This window comes from Pholcus phalangioides, unplaced genomic scaffold (assembly GCF_987345545.1).
Source record: "Pholcus phalangioides strain wild (caught in Gottingen) unplaced genomic scaffold, Ppha-v1.0 ptg000003l_1, whole genome shotgun sequence".
Classification (NCBI taxonomy): Eukaryota; Metazoa; Arthropoda; class Arachnida; order Araneae; family Pholcidae; genus Pholcus; species Pholcus phalangioides.
The window spans coordinates 40,410,246-40,422,650 of NW_028301596.1; the positions used below are offsets into that span (position 1 = coordinate 40,410,246).

General features: G+C 36.0%; 1 protein-coding gene across 2 annotated transcripts in view; it reads left to right on the forward strand.

The window, feature by feature from the left end:
* Window positions 1–262: 262 nt before the first annotated feature.
* Window positions 263–12,405, forward strand: part of LOC149088600 (NACHT domain- and WD repeat-containing protein 1-like) — a 112,277-nt gene continuing 100,134 nt past the window's right edge. The window contains exon 1 of one of the 2 annotated variants that reach the window (XM_089248085.1): window positions 263–640. The gene's annotated coding sequence lies outside the window, so the exon portion shown is untranslated. Of the gene's footprint in view, window positions 641–3,091; window positions 3,113–12,405 lie in introns of those variants that run through there. The other variant, XM_089248086.1, reaches the window with a different exon arrangement.

The window sequence follows — 12,405 nt, forward strand, 5'->3', positions numbered from 1 at the left end:
AGAGCTGCAGACACAAACGCGCACCGAGAATGTTCGTAGGAATCCCGTCACCTGTGCAGGTTCTATCTTGGATGAGGACTATGAAGAGCTGAAAATACTGAGGTAAGAGAGAGAGGGTACACGCTCTCTCTCTCTCTCTCTCTATGTATATGGATAGTGCTCGAGCAAAAGCTTTGGCGAAGGATATAGAAATAGAGAGAGAGTGGCAGGCCCGTGGCGCTTGTGTGGTGCCGAGAGAGAGAGAGCAGAGCCTTGCTGCATAGCCGCTTGCTTGCTAGCTGGCAGCTACATCCAAGGCAGCAGCAGCAGCGATCGACCCAAAACCTTCCTAGTCAATAAAACGAACCGACGCCAACGTGCGGAGCACCGGAAAAATTCTCCTCTTTTTATCCAGGAAAATTTTCTGAGTTTGCTGTTGTGTGTGTGTGTGTGTGCGTGTGTGAGTTAGTGTACATATATATATATATCTCGGTCGGCTGGAAAAAACCTTGTGTGGAAATCCCGCACGCCTACATACATGTTGTGTATGTAACTAAATGCACATTCACATGAGTAGTATCGCGTGTGTGTGTATCGTTGGTCGATGAGGAGGACCTTTTATTTGTTATTGCTGTTATAATATAGATGTTTTCCTAGAGAGGTAAGAAATTCATTTTCTTCCCCACTCTCGTTCTTACTTTGATTTCGGATTTTTTTTTGCATTTTTTGGTATTTATATATATATTTTTAGTATTATTGCATTTTAACGTTTATATAAGGAGCCCTTTATTGTCGGAAGTCGTGGTTTCTTACACATGGATAGCATTGTAGATATGAACAAATTACTCAAATCCCTTGCTGTTTACGATGAGAGTGACTCTGGTGATGATAATGAACTTGTTGATGTATCTGATTGTGATGTATCAGACGAGAGTGATTACGACTTCAATGGTTTCTATAATGCATGTGCATATTATTTTTTTAAATATATGTGAACCCTTTAAGCGGAGATTAGAGAAGTCAGTAAATTCCCTCTCAAAATGCCAAAATCAGTTTTAATATCTTTCTTCCGATTTTCAGCAGGTGCCAATTAAGGGGTATAGGGAAAGGTTTTTCGTTGAGAAATCAACTTTAAAAACTATCTCGGATTTTTGTCAATGATAAAATAAGAGGCTTTTGTGGAGGCGAATTATCTCGTCATTGCCGCTTAAAGGATTAAAATAAAAAATGCATTTGATGAACCTTTTTCCTCTAAATTTTAAGCCTGAAAAAATCGGATGCTTCCTCATACACGTTTGTATAAATACGGTATTTATTTTCAATTTTATAGATTAGTTTCATCATAAAAATTTGAATACGATAATAATAAATTAGCCTTATATGGTTCACCATAAAAACGTATGAAAACAATTTTTTTTTTTTGCAAAAAACGGATGTAAATTGGTGTTTTTAGCATATTTTTAATTGAGCAATGCACCAACACAACAATTCAAATAATTAGTTGTGGATTCTTTTCATTTTTTTTCTAAAATGGTTTATTAAAATAACTGTTTACTCTTCTTTATGAACAGATAAAATATTGCTTGAAAAAGTTGAGTAGCTGTTATACCTATTGTGAATTTTTTATTTCTAAAATCCACCTCAAGTTGGTGCAAAGAAAATAACATTACACTAACAGAAAATCGTGTTTTGTTGTGTGTGTATGGATTGTATTATCACTATTATGCAATTTACGGAATATCAATATTTCAGAGAATTTATACACTCGAATGATCCGAGAGCGTATTTTGATGCTTGACTTATCTGAACTACTTCAGATGCCGAACTGCTCCGGGGCTGTTATGATATTGAATGCCGATTTTCTGATTCTCGAATGCTCCGAGCTAATTCGGATACGAAAATATTCTGATTCTCGAATGCTCTGAGCTGATTATTATAGGATGATTCTGATACCCCGAACGATCTGAGCTGAGTCTTATAAGCTGATTACGATACTCGGATGCTCCGAGCTGATTCTGATGAACTGATTGGTTTTTTCTTTCTGAGCTAATTGTGATGAACTGATTATGGTATTTGAATTCTCTGAGCTGACTATATAATACTTGAATGTTCCGAACTGATTCTATATACATATACCGTATACATACTATATATATATATTTCTTCGTCTCGAAGCATTTGATTGCCCTAACACACAAACACATACGTGTGTGTGTGATACGGTAAAAGTGATGAATATCCGGTGATTATACATAATTACAGACCATTCTGGCAAGTTTGATAAATTTTGAGAATATTTATCACATTTACCGGTACAATCTCCAGCTCGTGTTAGTGAATATGATGAATCGTCAATGAATTCCTTAAATTTACCAGACGTCTTACAATTCAGTCTAAGATTTATTGATCCAATCGTGATATTGATTATGTTTAAAAATGTCGATAAATGCTATCATTAAAGCTATACAGGGTGTCCCTAAACTCGTGGGCCAAACTTTAAGGGAAGAGGTAAAATACACATAAGCCCCCCCCCCCCCCCCCCGTTCACATGGGAAATAGAAAAAGCGGGTTTAAAACCCGCTTCAAGAATTATCACCAATGGCTGCTCTCCATTTATTTCCTTACCAAGGGAAAAAAGTCGCCAAACGGCTGCTAGAACTCCCAATGCTACCGCAATATTTGCACATGTGAACGGGGGTATAAAGAAGCATTTTTTTATTTTGTATAGTAATGTGGGGTCGAAAATGCTTTCCTATTACATTAATAATCACAGTAAGTGCTAAAATGTGCCAACACCAACATCGATACCGGTCTGGCAGCGTCCAGCAAGCGATTGGCGTACCCTTTCGAAGATGTCAGGTGTTTCACGAACAGTTGCTGTTTTTTTCATTTCCTCAGCATTTCGTGTTTTTCCGCCAACACTTTTCATTTACGACCCCACATTGCTATACAAAAAAATTCTTCTCTATGTGTATTTTACCTTCTCTTAAAGTTTGGCCCATGAATTCAGGGACACCCTGTATTTACAAAACTGATAATTTAAAAACGTTTTTTTTATCCTTATAACACTTATTTTGGTTTACTTATTATGGCAGAATATGTGTATTTCACCCGTCACGTACGGAAGAAACTGGTAAGTGATATATTTCCGCATGATATATTTCATATTTATCGTACTTACCAACTTCCTTCGGGAATTATGCATAATCACCGGTAAAGGATAAATGTAAGAAAATTTGATCAAACTTAACACGACGATTGAGATGATTATGTGATTATACATAGTAACCGCCAATCATTGATAATCACCGATTCATCACATTTTACACAAAAACATCTATATTAATATTTTGTCTCATTGACAGAAGTTTCGTCTCTGGCCCCAACTATCAATAATTACTCTGAACCAGCTCTTATACTTGAATGAAATCTGAGCTCATTCAGATGCTGGACTGCAATTCAGATGCCAAGTAGCTGATTATGATACTTGAATTTCTTTGCTCTGATTCTCTGATACGGAGCCATTGGTACTCCACTATCTCTGATTCAATTCTAATGCGGTTGCTTGCTATCTTCGCTCATCTATATGCTGAACCACTGTAGACCGATTTTGATGTTGGGATGTCATCGAAACTTAAATGTTCCTGATTCAAATTGGCGCTAATCAATGTTGAAACGATTTCGATGGAACTGTTTCAAAAACGAAACTAATTCGAAAATATTACTAAAATAGTATAAATTAATTATAAAAATAATAATGCGAATGAGAATTCAATTTAATTATTCTTTTTGCATAGGTATATAGTGTTTTGGTCGTAAAAACAGATGTTTAGTTTTTTTTATATCGATTTAAGCAAATTAATTTGAATCATGTGGCTGGATCGGTCATTATTAGGGCTCGGATTTTCACGGCCTAAAAACCTTAAAAATATTACCTTAAAATTTAAAAATATGACCTTAAAATTCAAAAATATGACCTTAAAATTCAAAAATATTACCTTAAAATTTTGCCATGATTTCATCTCTTCTACTTTTTATGTTATTGTTTCTCATTTCATTCAGTTGAAGAAAATAAACAAAAACATCAATGATTTTACTTTTTTTAACTATAATTCTCTCACCAGATTCAAATGAAAGCCACGCCTACCTAACGCAAAATCAATATCTTAAATACTTTCTAGATTCTCAAAGAATTTTATGAGATGCAGTTTAGAAATATTTTAAAAAAATTCTACTTTTTTTAGTTTATTCCAAGAAATATTTGAAGAATTACTATACATGGCAAAGGTTCGTTTTAAAAACTTTGATAAAAATTACTAAATGGAGCAATATTTGAAGAAGGCTTGTAAGTCGGATTCTAGTTTCTGGAATATCGCTTATTGTTTCTCAAACTTAATCGTAATGGTGCTGCACATCAAATCGGTTTTTTGCTGGAACTTTTTAACATAAAGTACAGTAAAACCTCTGTTTTGCGGACACCAGTGGGACAAAAAAATTCTTCCGTAAAAGAGGGGGGTTACCGTTAACCCCCCCTGACCGTTAATCAGGGGGTTTGAAATGCATACTTTTATTTTGCAGGGGAAAAAAATTATTATTTGGCCGTATAAAGAGGGATGACCTCATCTCTCTCACACGGCCAAAATCTGGGGGGAGGGGGGTCTTCCTTAGGAGGGGTTTTACTGCATTTAAAAAAATATGATACAGCAGTGGCACCATCGGCCTTTCTTCTTTTAATCTGAGCACAATTCCGGGTTACCGCTATTGGGAAATTTACTACCGTTTTACCACCTAGCTTTTCAGCGAATTGTGCTGAAAGTGTGCGTGTGTGAACTGTGTATACCTGACGCGTGCGAATTCAGTGTTGTGCGCGAAGTTTTAGTGTCGTCTTCTTTATTTCGAATTGTGAGTGAAGTGTAAGGGTGTGAACATAGTGCGTCCTCATTTTCGCTTCCGGAAACCCCGCGTCGTCACCGAATGGTTAAAAACCCAAATTTCAACTTCTTTCTAGCTTGGAATTCAGGTTTATAACCAATCGGAGAAGACGCGGGTTTCCAGAATAGGAAATACGGACGCGCTATGTTCACACCCTGATGCTTGAATGTTTCTACAGTTGTAAGCAGGACCGCTTTGGAAAATTCTGATTGCTGAAAAATGCCTAAAATATGATAATAGCTCGAAAATGTCGAAAATGGGAATTGTCATTAAAAAAATATGGCATGTAATGTGACATGAAAATCTTAGCTCTGGTCATGATCCCTTACCTATCACATATTCAAAAGCTAGGTAACATTTAAATTTCTTCACAACAAATAACCCAAATATACTAAGACATACTATGATAGTTTTGTGATTAATATTTTCTTTATCAATCAAAGAAAACGATTCACGAATGGAAACATCGGAAATGAGTTATAGCTATTCAAAGTGAAATGAACAATATACAGCGGTTAGACGAGAAGTCCTGGACACATAATGAACATTGACATCATAAAAAAAGTGGTTGCGTTTGAAATACTTATCGTGGCCTAGAGTTTTTTTGTCTCACAGCGCCACCTGTGAGTGAAATACAATTTTTTTTTTTATTTATCAAAAAAAACTAGGCTAACATTAATATTTTAGTGTGAACCGAATTTTTTTTTTATGTCAGTTGGTTAAATTTGTTAATTTTTAAAATGTGTCGAGTTGATTTTTCATCCACCCTGTATATAAAGTGAAAAGATGAATTAATTTGTACGCAAATTACCACAATCTGAATGTAACTCGCAAATGACATACTAATTATTTTACACACAAAATGTAAAATAACTCTCATTTCATTGAAATATACTCTGTTGTGAGCATCAGGTGGAGGGTTCCGCACATATTTTCCAATTATTAGCTCAGATAATTGACAGTTAGATTTTGTAATTTAAATATGAAAATCATTGGCCTATCCAATAAAAATGCAGTGAGTTTACTCAGTGTCCTTGAAGTTGATACCCACATACCAGGTTTTACCTTAGACATTACCATCAGTCTAATAGGTTTTATCCCGAAGAACCCAAAAACATCGGGTTCCCTGGTTTCTACGCGGGCAGTAACACCGTCGGGGGTTTTCCTGTAGATTATAGCACGTATAGAGATTTCTCGACCTCCTTCGGGCCTAGTCTAGCTCCCTAACTTCCAATTTTTTCGACGACAAGTAAGCTACAACACACTTATCGAATTCATATTTTCTCAATCGATTTGATATATATAGCTCGGGCTGTATATTTAAATATATTTTATTGACACCCAGCTTGACACTCACACACCGAACTATATCGCATACAAACGATTTCTAATCTTCATCCATCTCGTACGAAAAAGGATAAAACGGCTTATGGGAGTCTATAGATTCGGTACGCCCTGAGGAAATGCATCTACCTCAGTCAGTCCGCGAAAGTGTTCGTAAATCAAACTTTTTTGTACTTCATCATCAGAATTTCTCATTGCAATATCTACATATATAAAATTGACTTGTGTGTGTGTGTGCGCTTACGTGCGTGCTCTGTACAAATCCACAATTTTAGATCGATCGTCCCCAAATTTTGCATATGTACCAAACACGGCCCGGATTGAACGATAGGCTACTTTAAAAGTTCGTCAGCGCAGGGGAAATGCCCAAAATAGACGAAAAACTGTTGGGCAACAATGGTTCCTGATCGTCAACAATCACTTTCGGAATGTTTACTTTGATTACCGTGGTTCTCAAACAATGCGTTTCAGACATGCCTTTACAATGGTATGTCACTTCTTTAACGCTGCCAATATTATGTATAATAGTTTACGCCTTTATAATCGTTTGTAACTTCTTCAATCCTCTCAGTAATTGAAGAAAACCCGGGAAAGCCCCGGGTATTATAGGTAGTATTGATCCTAAAATAGCGAAAAATTACTTTTCTACAATAAACGAATATGAAGTTTCATTTCAAATATTATTTAAATGGTTATTTTAGTAAGAATATAGCATTAGCGCATAAAAATTCTAACCTAAAAGTGAAAAGCAAGAACTATGACCTTGCAAATATGTATTTATACCTATATTTTTATATTTTTACACGTACTTAATACAGCAAACTTCGATAAGATATAATTTAGTTTAAATTTTTTTTCCTGAAAATTTGATTGTTCAATAGAAACACAGTCAAACCTCGTTAATGAGTCACTCTTGAGGGAGCAAAAATATTACTTAGTAAGCGGAGTGACTCGTTAAACGGAGTAAGCCCTAGCTTGCCAATTCCTGCCTGAGGACAATTGGGACTTCCAAAAAAGTGATCCGGTAAGCGGAGTGACGTGTTAACCGGGTGACGCACTAACGAGGTTTGACGGTAATTTCCTGTACTATGTGCAACAACTATCGAAACATTTTTCGTAACTAATTAAACGAAGTTGCCTGTGAGACTAAAGGTCTAGGAATTAACAATGGACACCCAGAGGCTGGGGGCGTCTCAAAAAGTTCCGGGGCCTGGGGCACAAACATTTTTCTGAGTACCTATTACATAAGCCCCCAATTTAAATGAAAGGGAGGTCAGCGTCAGCCTCTAAAAAGGCAATTGTAGAATGTACAAAATGCTGAGAAAAAATAATATCGAAGAAAAGTCGGGATTAATGACAGAAATGACTTCAGATTCAATGAAAAAATTCAGAAAAAAAAATTAAAATCCAGATTAATGGAAGAAATAACTTTCATAATTTTTGAAAATTCTGAAATAATGAATATCAAAAAACAATGAAAGAAATAATGAAAATTAAGAAATAATGAAAATTAAGAAATAATGAAAATTAAAAAAACAATGAAGGAAATAATGAAAATTTATAATCAAAGGAAAAAATAATTTCAAATTCAATAAAGATTTAAAATCGGTGAAAGAAGTGGACCCAGAATTGACAAAAATTCAAATTGCTGAAATTTTTTATAATTTCAAAATTATAAAAAAAAATATGAAATAAATTCAAAATCAATGTAAATTGAAATTTTTTGAATTTCAGAATCAATGGGAATTTTGAATTAATTTCAGAATCAATGGGAATTTTGAATTAATTTCAGAATCAATGGGAATTTAGAAATACTGTAATCAAATTTTAAAATCAATGATTGAAGTAATTTCGAAGTCAATGAGAATTGAAATTACTGAAAAAAATAACTTCACAATCAATGAAAACTCAGATTACTGAAAAAAGTAATTTCAGAATTTACAAAAATTTGGAAACAATCAAAATTTGAAATCAATGGAAGAAAACATTTCAGAATCGATGAAAAAAACATTTCAGAATCGATGAAAAAAAACATTTCAGAATCGATGAAAAAAATAATTTCAGAATAGTTGAAAATTCAGAATTAATGGGTCTCCAATAAATTTATTCTTGACTCGATCCCTGTGTCCAGGCCGCAATCGGCATATCCGTTAATACGTGACTGCATACCCAGTATATAAGTTCCAAAATCGTGATAAAATTTGGAAAAACCCGCTTCACGTGGGCTTGATGCTTAATTCTAGCCCCAAATTTCCGAAAAACATCCATTATATTCGGAAATTAGTCTCTAGAGATGTGCATTCGCCAGTACACAAAAGAGCACTCGACGAACCCCGGTGTTTCCTCTCTTTATCCTGGAACTCACACAAAACTGAAGATTGCAGTATATGATCTCTTCCTTATCTCCTACCGAAAAAGGAAAAAAACGAAGATAGTAATAGTATATATATAAGGCAACGCCATTTTATCTTCATGAGCCGGAGCTCAGTTTGTGGCCCATTTTATCGTCGTCCATTTTCTCACTCCTGTCCCCTTTTTGTAGTTCCTTAAAGAGTACGTTGTAAACTTTTCTCTCTCGTTCTTAATTCAGTATCAAGATGATGTTCTTTCGAGCGACTTTTCCTTAAATCTTCTGGATTATAAATATGTTAATTTCATTTCATGTAAATGTTGTCTCTTTCTATTTATAGATAAATGAAGAGAGCTGAAAATATTCCATCGTATGCGGGAAAAATATTTGCGTTTACCGTATTTTCCATCTTATAAATATGGAACATCACACGCGTTAAAAAGCATCGGGAAATTTTTAGTGCGGATTATACAGGGTGTCCTGTAAGTGCTATTGCGGCCTTCATGTCATCAACCGTCTGTTCCACTGGAATTATACCTTTATGACTTTCAATTTTTTTGATTCTTAAACTGGAATCATTCCAGTTTAAATGGACAGCGGCCTCATTCGGCGTGGTTATTTGCTTTTCAACCATGTCTCTCGATGTTGCCGGACAAAGAAACTTGCGGGCTTCCAGTTGAGCCCCTCAGCACGCGGTTGAGCTTTTGCGGACTTATTTCGGAGTTGCCGACCGGCTCAGGTTCTGGCCAGGGGGGACTTTGTGTTGCGGGCTCCCAATTGAGCCCTCGGCACTCACTCGGTTAAGCTTTTACCGCCTTATTTCGGAGTTGCCGACCGGCCCAGGTACCTGCCAAATGGACTTTCTGTGTTGCGGACTCCCAGTTGAGCTCTCGGCACAATCACAAATACAGTTCTTCGTGAAAACTCCAAGCATCTTCAATGAGAAATAAACGTAATGTACTACAAAACAGCTTATTCTAATTAATTATAGCAAAGGTTGATATAATTTTACAAACAACCACCAAAAAACATTAATTAATCGATGTTTCAGAAACACTGAACCTCTTAAGGTTCCTTGTCCCCCTCCGTATAAAAGGAATGTTCCAACAATTTAGAAATAACAAAAATTAAAAAACACTGAAAGAAATCATTTCAAAATTTAAGAAAATTCAGGAATAAAAATTCAAAATCCACGAAAAAAATAATTTCAGAATGAATGAAAATTTGGTTGTAATTAAAATTCAGAAATACTGAAGTAATTTCAGCATTAACCGCAAGGGAACTATGACGCTTGACTATATAGGGCGGTTCTAAATTTATTTTGACATTTTAGACATTATTTTGACATTTTTTTGACATTTGCTCTTGGTGAGAAGTGTTGTTGTTCACTCTCTAAAAACACCCTCTACCGCCTTTGCTATTGCGATTCGATCGCGCATTCTATGATCAAACATGCTTGTTTAGGTGTCTCATATCACCTCTTAAAGCATGTCGCACGAATTTAGAATCACCCTGTATAAGCAGTTGAAATATTACAGTTAGCATTTTCCTGAAACCTGCATACTTGCCAGATCTTATTTACTTTCGTAAGGAAATATTTTGAGGAATTAAATATAATTATTTCCAATTTTATAAAAGATTATTATATTTATATCATATTTCTTGGAATAATCTGACGCAGACTGAGAAAGAAAATCGATTAGAATATAAAGTATATACATGGGCTTAAACGCGCAAGCCCATCGACGTATCAGACAGGATGAAATTTAATGCCCATGTGTATTACTATTTTCATGTTTCTTAAATAAGTATTTGTTGGAGAATGCATTCAAAATTCTCGTAATTATTTCTGAACAGTTAAATATTAATCAATTTAATTATTTGAATATTATACGATATTATTCAAAGTCAGTTTCTTGGAGATTGCGTTTTAGGAAACAAAACCAACCAAAAGTTGAATGTTTCAGTCATATGTTGTATATAACGTGAGAAATATTTTTGTCTTGTTTCACGAAAGAAATAAAAATTGCACGGTTGTTTCTAAAATTAAAGTAATATATGAAAAATGATTGCCAAAAAAATGTAATTCAGATCTGACAATAGCATCCATGTAATGATTATCAAGGGAGAAAACACGGCCCACACAACATACAAAAAAAAAAAGACAATTAGTAATAAATTTGTTTACCTTTCTTTCATTATCGCGACATCTAGTTTCAATTTTATCAAACTACAATATAAGCTGTATATATATATTTTTTTTCGACATTTGAGCCACAAGTACCATTAAATTTTGAATTAATTTAATATATTGTATATATAATAATGAGCAAACAGAAAAAATTGAAATTAATTTGGGATAGTGTTTTATATATATTAAACAATATTTCAATTAGTGATGATTATTTATCCTTTTAAACATCGTAAGAATCCATCTGGTTAAACTCTCTGGTGGCAGATGGTAGCTTTGTACTCGTATCACGTGTTCCTCTGGAACAACCTTCATTCCGGTTCGCAATACGTGCACACATTCCAGCATGTACCAATTTTTTAGAACAGTGGTTCTCAACCTTTTGGAAGCCGGCTTCATTCATTTTTGTAAGTAAAGGGCCCGGTCAAACACATGATTAACCGAACATGAATGGGGAAAAAGGAAACGGCAAATCAGTCTCGGCCCGGTCTGAATGATGTCATCGCCCAGTACCGGGCCGCGGCTGAGAAACACTGTTTTAGAAGTTCCACAGAGGAATATGGATAGATAGATAGAACCGCTCACAGCCCCGGACTGATGCAAAGCACCTTACTTCCGTTACCTCAAAAGAGGCAGAGTTGTGTCGGAAAAGTTAGCAAAGATTTATAGTGGTGGCTCCCCTTGCCCCGTGCTCGCAAGTTTCGAATTACTCGCGTCGTTCTCCCCATGAAGACAGCCAACTCGATGCAACGTACAAGACATTAGAGGAATATGGACGAGGTGCACGTAGGGTTTAGTGGTAGCAGGTCACAATCACATCAGGGTAATACCCAAAACGAAGTGGCAGTATTAAAATCCTTCATTTCTGCGGTTTTATCTGCTACAACAACTAATTCTGGAAAAAAAGACGCGAAAATCGAGAATTTCAATCACCGATACCACCCTCGATCAGTGCCGTCTTAAGACATGGGCCCACCTGGGCACGGCCCGGGGGCCTCACAAAAATGGGATCTGGTTGAGATTTTCGAATATTTGCCTGGTAGTGCCTCAGAAAAATCATTTGGCCCAGGGGCCGATGATGCTCTTAAGACGGCCCTGCCCTCGATACCTCTTGCTTAACCCTATAATAGAGATTCTTAACCTCGTGTTCCACGGACCCCTCGTATCCACAAAAAAAAAGGCGAGGGACTCGTGGTAATAAAGTAAAGAGCCCCACAGACCCCTTTTACCAATAAATGAAGGCTTTGGACCTCTTTTTATAATAACATTCAGTATAGTATTAAAAAATGAATTTGTTTTTTCTCATCCCGACAAACCTTCTGAAGTCTTCCCAAAATACTCCCAAGCGGTGGGGGGGGGGGGGGTTCGTGGGGTCCCTGGTTAGGAGCCCCTGCTCGAGATACAATCAGAAAGGTAAGCAATTACCGTCGTGAATGCGTAGTTGAGATGCATGCTTCTCAACTACGCACACTTCTTTTGAAATCCCAGGCTGCTGTCTCCGGCCCTTATGTGTCACTGGGATCACGTGCAATTTTTCTCCCTTGTCATTGGGCTCAGGTACTCATTTTAGTCAAATGGCTTGTACGTTGATGGCTCTCTGTCTTCGTGG